Genomic DNA, 16,088 nt, shown 5'->3' with positions numbered 1-16,088 from the left:
TCCACGTCAGAGTCAAATTTTTCAAGAATTGATAAAGGAGTTGCCTCTTCTGGTAATTATTTTGAATTAAAAAATAAAAAAAATGGAGGAAGTTTACGATCAATACCGATCCCCTACCTGTTCCCACGCTAACTCCCTCTCCTATGGTCCCTTGAATGAACCTTATGTTGCTAATTATGCCACGCATGTGTTGATGTGTAACTCGCAGGCATAGATGAAGCTGGACTTATTAAACATACGAGTAACAATCATGTGTTATCTATGGCTCTGTTCGCAGTGAAATCTGGAACCTGAAATTTTTTTTTAGGGAAACACAAAGTGTTATCTGTTCAAAATTACTTGTTTTTTTTTTGGGTACTCGTCTTGTAGTCTCTCTAGTTTTAAGAAGTGTGCATCTTTAAAGGCTCCATGGTGATAACCCTGGTGCTGTGAGTATGAAAGTTATAGAAAATAGAAGACAGTCTTGACAGGGAATCAACCAAGACATTGAAGGTTTTTTAGCAGAATACAACAACTTACTTTTCAAGAATTGAAGAACTACACAAACAGGCTAAGTTCCCTGCAAATACAGGTTTCCTCATCACGTATAAGTTGATGCCTAGATGGACCAGCATGGATAGACGGATGGAGCTAATGGCTAAGGGCAAGGGAGTTAAAGTGAAGGAATGTCTTGAAATTCTACGCAGGTGTAAAACAGTACGCTGCGATAAAAATGTTGGCACTCTTCACTCTATATACTTATAATCTGTTAAGAGAGATCTTCAGTGGAATTACAATGAATTTTTCCCTCAAATAATTGGATATGCGAAGACTTTTAAGCACATCGGTAACGTGGACACGGGATCTATGGTTTCGTATATGTAAATATCAATTTTAAAATAATTAAGACTGTCACAAGAGAAATACAAGTTTTTAAAAACATTGCCGGAGGGCATTAAAATGGCTACTGCGTCAGAAGTAAGACTATCCATCGAAGCTATGAGAGCTCTATCAGATTCTCTCACGACTCTTATGTCTTCGGAAGCTGTGCCTGCCATTTGAGGAGCCAGTCCTAATAAGGATAGGGCCCAGCGTGCTTCTTTGTGACTGACGCCTTTTAGTCCCAGTCAACGTCCAGTTGTCTGTCGGACGCATATATTTTTTGTAGAGCAAGCCAGAACATACTGTCAATGGCCTACAAAAACTGGAGTTCGCGTATCCCCTTCTAGGAAGTCTTGCCGATCATCCTCCCCGAACATATTCCAGTGAAAATGAGTGGGCAAGTCGCTACAGCGACAAGTGGTTTGCCTTTAATCGAGGTCGCTACCCAACTGATAGACTGTGGAAAAGGGATAATTAAATACTCTGAGAATGGGCTTAGTGCCATTGGAAGTCTAACTGAGAGACAAGAGAGTCACTCATTCCACATAAAGGTGGAAGGTTCTAACCCTTTTGTTCATCAACTCTTAAAAGAATTCCCAGGTCTTGTGTCCCCGAAGTAAAGTTGTCCCCTGAAAAAATGAAAATCTGCAAAGAAACTCTAGAATATATGTTAGAAGCAGGTATAATTACCCCATCCAAGTTTTCATGGGCGTCTCCTCTTCATTTCGTTCCGAAAAAGGAAAATGGAGTTTGGAGAATGGTCAGAGATTATCGTAAATTAAATGCTGCCACGACTCCAGATAGGTACCCTTTACCTAGAATTTAAGATTTGATAGCCTTCCTTCATGGATCAAAAATATTTAGTAAGATCAATCTCAGCCGAGCGTACTACCGCAGTCTTGTAAAAAAGAACATCGGAATAAGACAGCTATAACGACTCCATTTGTATTGTACGAATTTTTCTTTATGCCTTTTGGTTTAAGGAAAACTGGGGCTACCTTTCAGAGGTTCATGAATGCGATATTTTGGGAGCTTTATTGTGTATATATATATATGAACGACCTTCTTATTCAGCCAAAATCGGTAGACACTCATAAAGAACATTTGAGGAATGTTTTTGAAATCCTGAACTCCTACAACTTTCGTTTTGCAACAGAGAAATGCTCTTTTTTCAAAGAGGAGCTTGATTATTTAGGATTGAACTTGTATTCGGCCACCTAGCCCCAAGGTTGACGCAATCGATAATATATTTGTACCTGTACAACCTAGTGATATCAGGATATTTCTCGGAATGGTTGGATATTAGAAGAATTTAATTCTTCAGTTTGCCAACTTAGTATTCCCAATGACAGAGATGATTAAAAATACGGATGGAAAGAAGGATTTTTTTTTGGTCGGAAGAAACTTTATCATCTTTTAAGGATATCAAGCAAACTCTCAAAGAGGATACATCTCTCTCATTCTTAAGCCCTCATGAGCAAATATTTCATTTTGTTGCCGATGCATCACAATACATTGTAGGACCGGTCTTCATCAACTTATTAACAGTGATTCTGTTCCGGTAGGATTCTATTCAAAGAAACTTAGTGAGGCTCGAAGGAAGTATTCCACTTATGATCGTGAATTGCTTGCAGCATATTTGAGTGTTTTACATTTTAAACACATCATTGAGCGTCAAGCGGTCCCAATTTTCCCAGACCACCGTCTCTTAGCAGAAGCTTTTCGAAGCTCTAAGGAAACGATATCGGATCGACAACAACGGTATCTGAGCGTTATTACTGAAAATGTGCAACACATTCAATACATCAAATGAAATGATAATGTGGTCGGCAATTGTCTTTCTCGTCTAGTATCAAGTATAGGTGGTGTTAAAAGGAATCCAACCGATCTGTTATCAAAAATCTGAAAAGAAGGCCGTGGCTGATAGTGAGATTGAATATCTCAATTATTCTAGTCATTTTACTCGACAAAGGGATTAAATGAAAATGTGAGACATCGACGCAGGCTTGGTGTCCCTATGTTCTTGAGAATTTGAGGAGATAAGTGTTCTACTCATTTCACTCGATATACCATCCTGGTTCAAATGCTACTGTCAGAGTATCAACTCGAGATATTTTTGGCCCCGAATGGATAAACAAATAAAAGAGTGGGTCACCCTATGTGAATGTTGCTAGAAATCTAAAATCAATAGGCACACCAAAGTTGAATTGAAATCTTTTTTCTCAGGGGAAGGTTTCAGACAGTACATATTGACATCGTAGGACCTCTACCTCCGTGCCTAGTTCCTGGTCAGTCATCATCATTTCGATATTTGTTAACTTTTATCGATAGATCAACCAGATGGACTAAAACGATCATTTAACTGAATTGACGAGAAGGTTTAATTATATGGATTTTCAAATAATGTCTGAGGGCTCTTGTAATGTATCAAAGAAAACATTTATTCCTTCGGCCCTTAAAGAAGCTGAATATGTATGGATTAGAGTGGATTGAGTCAGGAGACCTCTAAAGGCACCATACATCCGTCCTGCCAAAGTGATATCTAGGACTAGTCCTTTTTATGTTGTGAAGTTTAAAAATGGGAAGAAAGATACCGTCTCCATTGAAAGGCTGAAACCAGCAAGGGTAAAGGAGAGAGATTTAGTCGAGGAAAGTATTCAGAATAAAATTTTGGACAAAGAACCGATTGTTCAGGGAAAGTGTCCCAAAAGAAACGTTAGGTTTAGGACGGAAGATGATTATTATTATTATTAGTGATAAGTGTGTTGTTGTTATCCTTCTTTATTATATTATGCTTGTTATTATTATTCTTGTAATTATTTTGTATGCTCCCCAACTGAAAGGGGGACCTATGTGGTGACGTCATCTGTTATCTTATTGAGAGGTTGCCGGGTATTGTGATTTGTTTTATGTTTAGGTTAGAGGAAAAAGAGCGACAATTTACAGTAAATAAAAGGAAGTTGAAAAATAAAGACGTGTAGTTATTTATATACAAATTAACACTACACTTTATTTGAATTTGCACGAAATGCGGTATAATATTGACAATGTGATATTAATTATAATTATAGCGTCATTATCGTAACATAGAAATGGTAAATGTTATTATGATAATGTTGCCTATTTGCTAGTACACCCACCATAAAAAATAGGATAACTCAAAAAATACAAAATCGAACCAAAACCCTTGGATATGGATATTTTGTAAATAAGTTATTTTTTAAATAAAACATGGAATATTTCGTCACTATGAATGATGAAATGTTATAAAGGTGTAAAGAAGAGTATTATTTTCATCATTTTTCAGCTTAAAAATGGAAATATGTTGAGTTATAGATTTAAAAATTTTAGCTTACTTTTGTTTAATCTAAAGTATTGAATATGTATCGTTATTGGGTATATAAAAACATTGTATTCGAGGATAAGTAATAAATGAAAGGAAACGTTAGATTTCTCAGTCATTCATTTAATAAGTAAATTATAATTCTTATCTTAAAGGAAAAAACTTGTATTTTAGCAAATGTCAGTAGTGTAATTCATAAATCAACAATAATTAAATTTTCCATTGACATCGGCATTGCAGATAAAGAAATGAAGGAAAGAAAGAGTAAATACTATTTATTTATTTCTTCCCCTCCCATTGCAAACACACACTCTTGCCAGGTATTTCCAAAATTTAATTTTTTTATAAGCCTAAATTAATTTTATAATGATGAGGATTTTTAGTACTATTAGCACCTCGGAATGTTGTCTAATTTTGGAGGTGCCTGAATAATAAAAAGCGTCATCCTATTTAAAATAAATATTAAATTCGAGAAAGAAAATTTATGTTAACTTACGGAACATTTTAGTTATAGTATCGCAACCTCACAACAAGGGAGCTTCCTCTTCTTTTTTGAAAGAGAGCAAGGTTGTGTTTCCTTGGGGTTCCGTAGCTTTGAATTAAGTATTCCAAGGAATACTAGAGTCTTTAGATAATTCTAGCCTTCTATGCTTGTTCCCACTAAACATTCTTTGACTCATTCTATATCATCGTCCAGAGTATCGTGTTTGCTGAATATCGGAGACTGAGTGTATTCAATATTTTGGAAGAGTTGGCTAACTACTGACTGATTTTAGGTCATGCACACTCTCTTTCTTGGAGGAAAGATTGAGTTATACAATAAATAACAAATTATGATTCATTACAAGACTTTGTTTTCAACCTACTCTTTGCTTCCTTTAATAAAAAATATTTCTACTTAGAAATATGAAACATTACTTAGCAATTTCTAAATATGGCTAAATGGGTAATCAAATATAACAACTTAATATGAAGAATTTTATGATTCGAGCAGAGCCATTAATGATGGTGAGCTCAAAAACTCAATATGGGGGGAGAATCATAAAAACCTTTCACATATTAAAAGCTTGTAAACAAGTTAATCTGATAGTGTTTATTCAATTGATAATGCCAGTAGATTTCCTTTTCAATCAAATAAACAGTAACAAATTATTGAAAAGCCAACTTAGGGATGGCCTTCGTAGACGAAATATCTGTTATAGTTAATTGATACACGATTTTGACAAACATAACTCATTCTATCATCTTTTATCAAAACGTCAGACCTACTATTTAATTAAGAAAATTAGAGCATAATTATACATAATAAAAATTTATCGACCAATAGCCCAAGCCAGGCTCAGGCTACTAGGAGCATTCACTGGGAAAATACATCATAAAATACAACAAAATTATATCCTAAATATTTCAGCTTACCACTTTTATAAAGACACTTGGTTTTCATAAATAGAATCAAACTGAGGTATGGAATTCCTCAGTGATTTCTAAATGCCTATATATTATGTCACATGTGTCTCACTGAATTTGATGAAAGGAAGCGGTCTAGAAATTATTTTTAGATTCCTTGATCTCAGCACGAAACGTAACATCTCGGAACTATGTCTTCAAAGAGATGGAAAAGTCTAGGAATGATAAGTTCCTGAGATATAGGAAACCCCTGTTAGTTGAGTGGTTGTCCTTATTAGGGCTATAAATTAGAAATACAATTATTCTTATCCCAGACAGTTATATTTCAAATACGACAAAGTTTATTCCAACATCCGATATTAGTAGCTTGGAGTTCATTGTTGTTGTTTTTTACAGCAAGCAGGATCCCTTGGACAGGATGATTTCTTGTTATTTGGGTATAAGCTGAGAAAGACGTGTGAGAATTTGGTATCAACCAATCAAATGTTTGAGGATCTCTAAGACGTTTGTCAACTAGACATACTATGCCTGGAAAGGGGAACACTCTTTATTATTGATATAGAACGAGTTGATATAGAGTTTACGTTGAAGAAAAACATTGTAAGTATAGTCTAAAACGTAGGGGAAAAAAAGACAAGCTCCAAAAATTTCCTTTTAATACTTTGATTTTTTGATAAAAATAGTTGTTATATCATATTGTAACGAAATCGAATTGACGTTGACATGATAGATTTAAAAAAACTATTTATTTGACCAGATATTTTTTTTAATCATGAATGAAGCTAAAACTTCTTCCAGGATTACTTCACTAACAATAAGTACTAGCTAGTTTTTGACATCCAAAAGTTATTGAATTCATAAAGTACTCATTTTATTTAAACCTACAAGATCACAATACTACTAGACAATAAGTTTATGTAGTGAAGCAATATTTATCCTTATCATCCATAAAAAGACTGATGTCATAATGTGAATATTATATAATATCGAAAAAACTAGTCGACTGGATTAAAAATCAATATAATAGCAAAATGAAATAGTAGATTAATCTTAAGGGCTAAATGCACATCTAGCTGATTCATTTACAGAAATGAATTTCTGAGAAATGGTGTAGAAGTTCTTGGAAACTTGGAAGGATGGCATCACAATCTTCTAGCAACATTAACTTTTAAAGGGCTTACGTAATCACAGAGGAAAAATCATTTTAAACTACCTCGTTCAAACAATATCTCATTCATGAGTCAAGTAAAAACAGTGAGTGTTAAATCGATTCGAAGATTATGGTTGCAGGCGTCATTAAATGTGGTAAAGTATGTATTAAGTCCCAGGAGGGTTGATGTCTCTGCAAATCATCTCCTTACTCCGTCTGAGAAAAGGTTCGCGTATCGAGTAGTGACAGGAACACTGGAGGTATCAGGGTACCTATCAGATAACCCTATTTGCTATTTCTGCAATTTAGAAAGAGAGACAGCATCACACCTTCTGTGGGAGTACCCAGGCTTAAAACTTGTTTACTCTACTCTTAGAGAGCTGCTAAAGGAACGCTTAGGGAGAGTCAGTTAGCAGAAAGAATTTTTTCACACTAGCTTCCAATGACAAAATCACGTAGTGATCGTGAAAATTCAATTCTGCATCTACGCCATAAAATCATCCAGTTTCAAGCTTGACGGTGGTGTGATAAATATTTTAAGAAACTATATTAGCATATTAAATACAGTTCAGCTTAGGTCTACAATATTTTAATGAGTATTTCTTTATTTTTTATATTACTCTATTGTAGCATTATTTCATATGTTTCTTGTATTTCAAAATGTTTCAAATAAATTCTGTTTAAAAAAAATTCGAGCAATTAATAAAACATGATCAGATATAGTAAAACAAGTAAAAATAGAATATGACGAGTAAATAAATAAATAACAAAATAACGAGTCAATAGTCTAAAATTCACTTTCAAAACAATTACTTCCCAAAAGTTTCATAAAACTTAATAATTCTTTTCAAAGTGTTCAAATATCTTGTTGATATTTTCGGATTGTATCCTACCAAATCCTTATTGCCGTCCATAATCCGACACATTTGGAATCCTCAAAATAAGGCTTAGTATCGCGCTGCAGCAGATACAAAATTTGTTCGTAATTCTTCAGCTTTCAGTGGTTGATAGGTGCATAACTTATTCGCAAGAATGGCTTTAGCATTAGACAAAGCAAAATACAATGCCTTAATATTATCAGAGGAAGTCCACCAATTTGATATTCCAAACAATATCATCAATTTTGTTAAATTAGATTCGATGTTTTTCTTGCCTTTGCGCTTGAAATTTTGCTCTTGCGCCTTCCAATTTAAATTATTATAAGTTTATCAAAAGTTCATCATTCTTTCTGTTAAGAAAAACAACTATTTTTGTCTATGGACTGTAAGTGACATCATAACAATGCATATTTCTAAAACAAATTAATAATTTTAAGATATACCTACATTACGTAATAATTTAACTGTTGTAGAAAAGTATTAAATTGAGTTTTGAATATTGGATTCCGGATTAAGGTGCACAATCTCCTAGATGCTTTATGAAACTCTACCCAAAGATATGTGTCACAAGAGGTTTTAACGATTCACTAGTAAAAAAACATCACTTTTTTTGCTTTTGGAAAAAAAGTCGACTGTCTAAACGTCAATCGATAGAACGTCGAATAGAAAAAAAAGTCGACCGACAGAAAGTCGACCGTAGAATATAAAATAAGGGGCTCTTCCAAATGGTGTTACGAGATATCCTATTCAGACATTTCCCCCTGAAACCAACCCCAACCACCACCACTCCTATATAAACTTCCAGTAAGGACCCCTCCCAACCCCCTTATAAAACCTTGAATATTAGGACTGTTTTAGGGTACTGTCTGGCCCCAAAATGGCATTAAGGACACCGCCACTATTTAAGCACCCACTAAGAGCCCCTCACAACACATCATTTACAACCCAAATGTTGGGGTTATTTTGGGGGGCCGGCAGGCCACAAATACTACTTATATTTAACACACATTTACACCCAATGGATCCCAAAATTTGAGGCTATTTTGGATTTCATCTCGTTTAAGGAACGGGCGGTACCCTAAAACAGCCCCAACTTTCTGGCTATAAATTTAGGTGTTGGGAGGGGTCTTAGAAGACTGGAGATATATTATAAATGGGGGGATTAAGGGGCCATTACTGTTGTTTATGTGGGAGTGGGGGAATATTTCTTATAATTTTACTTTACCTATTTTATATGTATAAGAAATTAATAGAATTAATAAGCGTTATAACGATTAATTTTTGTCGAATAAATTTGGGTGTAGAAAGGTACCCTAAAAGTAATTTAATTAGCAGCTGTGGGTTTCATCTCATTTTGGGACCCGGCAGTACCCAAAATAGTCCCAAATTTCGAGATATAAATGGGGGTTTGTGAGGGTTCCTTACTGTCTATGTAGGAATGTTGGGGTAAATATTTTGGGTGGGATATTTCTGGAGTGAAATATTTTTCCTAGTTGATTTTACTTAGAAAAACATGAATTTGATCTTTATAACTGAAAGTTTCCGACATCTTTTTAACTTAGCATTATTTTTAGAGTTTGTAGGTACATATTTCCAAATTGACATTTACTGAATAGGAGAAAACAACTTGTAAGAACAAAAAAATGACAAAAATTGACCTTTATATATATATATATAATTTGACGTAAACTGAAGAAAAACAAGGAAAAGTTAATTAAGATTGTTAAAAAAATTATTAGTGTACATTTATCAAGCTACCGAGGTATATTTTTAGGCCGCAAAAGCTGAGATTTTTGGTCATAAATGTTATTTCCATATTTGTCGAGGTATAAATAGTTAGGGACACACCATTTCAGTATAATGGAAAAAAATTGATGTCTACGGTTTTCTAATTAGCAATGCAGAAATTGATAGGGGTTTCTCTCAAATTGGAGTAGTCAAAGACAATTAATATAAATTCCATGAGGACAGTTTGAAGCAGTCTCAGGTGATAGGAAAATAATTATCAAATCTATATTCCTCAATAATCTTTTTTTTTAATTACATTAGTTCAATATACGTACATATGATTACATAATGAATATTGCGCTTCTAGCGGCGCCAGAAACTTTGGCAGGCTCGGGCGACCTCGTGCAGATCCACATTTGCCATTGTGCTGGTTCTGATTATGCACTTTTAAGTGACATCCCCAGGATAGATGGAATAGACTAATTACACCTTCCACAAGACACTGCACCGGCCCACAAGGCCAAAAAGTGCAGGATGTGTTGACCACAAAATATCTTTACTTTTGGAGCCTATATTTTTGGCCTACAAAGAGGTTAGACCTGACCCCTTACAATTTATATCTCTGCTGGAGGATTGAGCATGAGCCCTGTGCCAAGTATCATTCGGCCTTGAAGAAGTATATTTCCCATACAATGACAAAGCAGAATTGCCACAAGGTTGCCAGAGCCTGTCAAAGCTTCCGGTCCCGTGTGGCCGAGGTTATCAACAGAGGCAAATGTTATTATAACTAAATCAATTTCATTAATAAATGGTTCCACCCCATCTAGTTCGTTCGTTATAAGCCTTTAAAGAATTTTAAGGTAACAATATTTAATAAAAACCATTCCAGGATTCACAAGGTAAATTATTTATCTATTTAACTTTTCAATTGCTTTACATTATATCTAAAATTAAAAAATAACCCGGATATTACAATTTCAAAAGATTTGATGTTTAAAAAAGTTTCTATTTTATTTGATTTTTTCATTTTAACTTTAAATTTTTTTATAAAATATTTAAAAAATAAACAATGGAAGTTCGCTTAAAGATGTTTCGATATTAAATATAATTATTAGATTATTTAAATAATTGTAGTTAGTAATTAGTATTTAAGAGCCAGTAATCCTAATTGGAATTTCTGCAGTTCAGAAAGAGAGTCATGCTCTCATCTTATGGGAGAAGGTTTACTCCACTCTTGGAGAGCTCATAAAGGAACGCTTCGGAGACTCAAAAAACATAAATTAAATTTTCACACTTACTTTCCATGACTATATATATATCATAATGTAGTGATCGTCAAAATTCTATTCTGCATATACACCAGGAAAACAGCATACTCCAAGCTTGACGGGTGAGTGATGAATATTTAAAAAGTAACTAGATTGGCATTTTAAATAAAGTTAAGCTTAGTTCCTGAATATTTTATTAATAATTTTGTATGTGTTAATGTTTTTTATTGTCCTATTGAAACATACTGTAAAATGTTTCCAGTATTTCAAAATGTTTGGAATAAATTTTGCCTACCGAAAAGCAAAATTATTTATCCTTGTCATCCATAAGGAGACTGATGTAATAATTATCTTATCGAAGAATAATTTACTCAACTGGATTAAAAATAAATATGAAACAAAAGTTGTTAAGTTGTAATTTAATTTGTTATTCAAATATGGAAACACATCAGTGGTAAAAAGGATTTTTTTTCTTTATAACTTTGTTAAAGTTAAACAATATAAGTTAGCTATATTTTCTAAACCTTATTTTATTATCATTATTCTTTACATTTAAAATTATGAAGTATTTAGAAAAGTACTTTAGGACATTAGTAGCACAAGATGCCCAGCTCAGATTGTGGCAATCTTTTTATACTCGATGAACACTAACAGTAAATATTATTTATTGACTGTGAGATCATACAATTTGTTACAAAACAAGGAATATTATATATATATATTCAATTTTGAAAATAGATTCAATATTAGAGTCGAGTCGAACATCATCAAATAAAATTCGAGTCCATAGTTCTTCGAGTCGATAGAACACTAAAAACAAAAATTTAGTATTTTTTTGGGATATGAATTCAAATCTTGTACAATAGAAGGTTTAATTTGTAGAATAGGATACTTTATTCTAAATAAAACTACTAGCAAAAGGTTTCCGGTGTTGCTCAGGCCAAGGAAGGAGTAGGAAATCACATTGACAATGGTCAATTATGTTATTTCACCTTAGTGTTTATATCCCTTCGGTGTGGGCAAGCATTATAATAATATAAATATGGCGCCTGTATTTAATATATTACTAGCAAATGGTTACAAAGTATTGCTCGGGTCAAGAAGGGAGTAGGAAATCACATTGATTATGGTCAATGTTATTTCTTCTTAATGTTTAGACATCTTCGTTGCAGCCTAGCATTATAATAATATAGCGTCTGTATAATGTATATGTATTATCATGAATAAAAAAAAGTGTTAACTTCAAATAACATACCAACACAAGTAACATATACCACCCGGATCAAGCTTAATTACAGCCTTTAAACAGTTATAGCTACATAATACAGTAACAAAAAATAATAGCATATAACTAGTTGATAAAAGTTACAAACCTATCTATTACTAACATGTTGGGTGCGACTTTTGTTGATGTAAGTGGACACGCCCGCAATGGCTAACTGGTTCCTTTGTTTCATTTTATGAACTACTTCATATTTTTGTTCGTGTCTAAATGCAACTGTTAGCTTGAGTAGATTATTGTTGGTTTTTGTATATCCCCCCGCCACACACACACACACAAGAAGTCACTTTTTATAATATCCCTAATGACGTCACTATAGCATTTTTTTGTCATTTTCCATTTGCCGTATACAACCTTTTCTTCCTCTTGCAGAATTTATTATGTTTATTCAGTTAAAATGGTGAATACATAGAGACTAGAGGGTGAAAATTAAAGATTGTCGGGTTCCAATTTCCCATTTTTTTTCATTTTCTGTTCGATCAGTTCTTGTTAATTCAAACTTACCGGAAGAAATTGTTGTTCCAGTACTGTTTACACTACATTCTTGTCAAAAAATAATCAAAAAAGTTGTGTAGGTGAAAGTTTAAAAGTGAAAATTTCCTCCCATAATTATATTCTTTCATAGTCATACGTTTGGAGGTCAGAGTGGCTACAGTAGCCAAGGTACTTGGTGGTTCGGCATAGTAAGCTGTTGCTACTAAACTTGGGGTCAGTTTAAGTTCTGTTCAGAGATGGTGGGCAGCTCACAATCAAGGAGAGAGCCAAGAAGACAAGCCAATTCCAGGTCGTGCCCCTTCAATCACCCCAATCTCATTGAGTCTTGGGAAAAGACGTCAATCCACGAAAAAACTGTCAGCTAGGCTGACTACAATGGTTTACAAGGTGTAATACTGTGAGAAAATACTTACAGAAATCTGTTGGTGCTAAGGCCCACAACCAGGCTTCCAAGGGCCTGTTGATAGACCAAATGAAGAAAAAAAAAAAAGAAGTAACTTGGCCATGGACAAGCTGGGATGGAGTCTGGATGAGTGGAAACGTAAAGTCTGGTCAGATGAAAGCTTATTTCAAATCATAGGCTCAAAAAATCTCAAAACGTTCGTATTTGGGCTGGCAAATAGGATGATGTTCCGTACGTTCCAATTGTGAAGCACCCTCTAAAAATCAGGTTTGGATAGCATTTGGGGCTCTCAGAATGAGAGATATTCATGTAGTGGACTATAAGAAGAAGATAAATAGTGTCTACTATCCCACCAAGATTATTGAGAAATTATGTACCCAATGCTTCAAAATCTAATCAAAAGTGGGGGTTTGAGCATCTACCTAGCTTTTGGAGAAAAACTAATGGACTGTGATCAGTCCAGCCTTGAATCCAATAGAAAATATGCAGGACTTCATGGAGGATAATATTTAACAGTCTGCCTCCTTGGACACAAAATGAAAAGTTAATCAAACAGCTAAAATCTGTTTGGGAAACTTTGGAGCCTAGAATCTTGGAGAATCTGACTACCGACATATCAAGTAGGTTGAAGGAAGTCATCAAGAATAAAGGAGGATTAATTGATTGATGTAACATCTTTCCATGTTTTGTTGTGAATGAAATACACTGCTTTTTCCAACCTGACAATCTTTAATTGGCACCCTCTACTTAGTTAGTTATGGAGTAATATTAAAGGCGATAAAAAATTTTGCTTTAAATTATTTCCTTTCAAGAAATTTTGCCTTAAATCCATTTTATCTCAAGGATATTTCCCAACAATATATAAATAAATGAGATTTATACGTCATTTTGGTTATTTTTGCCTAAATTGATTCTCTTGTATGTAATGTGTATTATTATATAACGTACAAAATGGATGTTTTCTCTTGTAAAAATGATAGAATCATGCCCCCAAAATGACGATGTATACACAAACAAAATCTTACTACTTAATAAATTCGATCCATTTTTTTCAACTAAAAATATAAAATAACGACGTATAAACTTCATTTATTTAAATATTAAGGTGTGAAATATACTTGAGGCAAGATGGCTTCAAGCCAAAATATCCTTTGCAAAATTTCTGGGTATCAATATTCAACAGTCCTAGAGTACAAAAAATATGTCGCTAAGAATATTAATATATACAAATATGGAGCACGTGCTCTTTGTTTCGCCAATGGTTTTATAGCCTTGATATTGAAAATAAGTAATATTCACAACTGATAGAACTAATACTCGTACCAACTGTTCAACTAAACTTTCTTTCTGTAAACTCAACTTTTTGTATTCCTACTAATAGGTATTTCATCCACAAAAGTGCAGAAGTACAACTCATAGAAATTTGAAGAAAGTTGAATCATGTCAAGAAGTATCTCTCTCTCTCTCTCCTAAATGAGTCCTATTAGGATATTATTTATTTATTAAATACATAAAATATTTGAAAATACAACACATATTATATATCAATATTGCTGAGATGTTAGTTTAAGTTCTAAAACAGTATTTCGAATTGCAGATGTAATTTGTATGTTCTCATAACAATAAATAACTCATGGCTAAGATATAATTGGATTTGGATAGTAACTTTTACCTTCTCCTATGAGGATATTGAAACTTTTTAATAACTTGGGCTCTTAAATTAATTTTTAAATGATTTCGGATCCGAAAATATTTTGATATTAATTCATGCCTGTCTGTTATGTAAAGAGACACTCCAGAACGGTGCACTGTATACGTGAAGGTTCTTTATGGATATGATCTTTTTTTATATAGGAAAGAGCACCTTTAGAGACATAATATATTTCATTAATTTTTATGACAAATTATCTGTAGTTCTACAAAACGTATCTCATCCAAAAGTCAATTTGACTCTATTGTATCCTATAAAAAATTTAGTTTTTAACAAAAGTAATTAATTTCACCTAGAAAATACATACATTTAAAAACCTTTATAAAATTTACATATCCAAACATTTTTATTGAAACTTTAAGATAATTTAGTAATAAGTGCAGGGATACACTCTTAATTTTATATACATTCATCAAATTTTGGTTTGTCTCGACTTACATAGTAGGTGTAATTAAAAAAATAATTATTTACCAATATATTGCTTTAGTAATGTGTATCTCAGGTTGTAAAAGTGCGATCGTTTTACACTAGATGGAGTTGGGAAGATAGTAAAATCTGTTTAGGCAGCTTTGGGATTGTTTGACTCAGTATTGGTTGAGGTTGATTTAAAGAAGGACAAGAGGAAAGATAAAATACGACATATTTTACAGTTTTTTTTTCGAAAATGGAAACCAGGCGGAAAAAATGTAATAGTGTTTATTTTCCTGATAATGTAAAAGTTAATCTTGCACAACTTTTGTTCTGTCGATTCCTTTTTAGTGAGAAATACACCACGCTCTGTACTGCCAATTGGCGACAATGTGGATAAAATAATGGAAATAATCGAGTCCAGCCGTCATGTAAGTACTGTATTTTTTTACTAAAGATATAAATTGAAAAAAAATCCATTAAAAAAATGTATTTCTTTTTACTTCCCTTAATATATCATAAAATATCGATTTCCCCAAAAACGGACCGATCACTTTCTTGAAATTATCAAAATCATGCTATTACAAGCGTGTATAATACAGTTAATTAACTCAACGCTCCAAACACATTGCAACATTATTTACATCCCTGAACTTTTTATACAAAAGGAGAAAGAAAAAACTCCAAAATTATGTGATAATTGGTCTATTTTTTTGAACTGTTCAACAATTATTCATTAATTAGATGTGAATTGTTTGCAACTGAATAACAAGTTATTCGAGTCCACTCAATCAACCTTTAAAACAATCATTAAGGGCATGAAAAGCAGGAAATCAAAAGCAGAAAAAAGAAATTCTCTATGAATATAGAACAAAAGTGGACAGATGACAAAAATATTTTGTTTTGAGATAACACCTTGTTTTGCTATATGGAAAATTAATATATTACATGACTTAATTTATGCAAGGATCTGTAAAATCCCCACCAAAAATAAAAAAAGATGATAAATCTTTGAAAAAAATGCTATTTCATCATTTTACTACATTGTTCATAAAGACTGTGCATTTAAAAAACAAAAATAATGTCTCTACACCGGGCGGTCCATTGAAATCTGAACAGTTACTAATTCGATAATAATTAATGAAGGTTGAGTG

The sequence above is a fragment of the Lepeophtheirus salmonis genome, chromosome 14 (assembly GCF_016086655.4).
Source record: "Lepeophtheirus salmonis chromosome 14, UVic_Lsal_1.4, whole genome shotgun sequence".
Classification (NCBI taxonomy): domain Eukaryota; kingdom Metazoa; phylum Arthropoda; class Copepoda; order Siphonostomatoida; family Caligidae; genus Lepeophtheirus; species Lepeophtheirus salmonis.
This window is presented reverse-complemented; position numbering follows the sequence as displayed.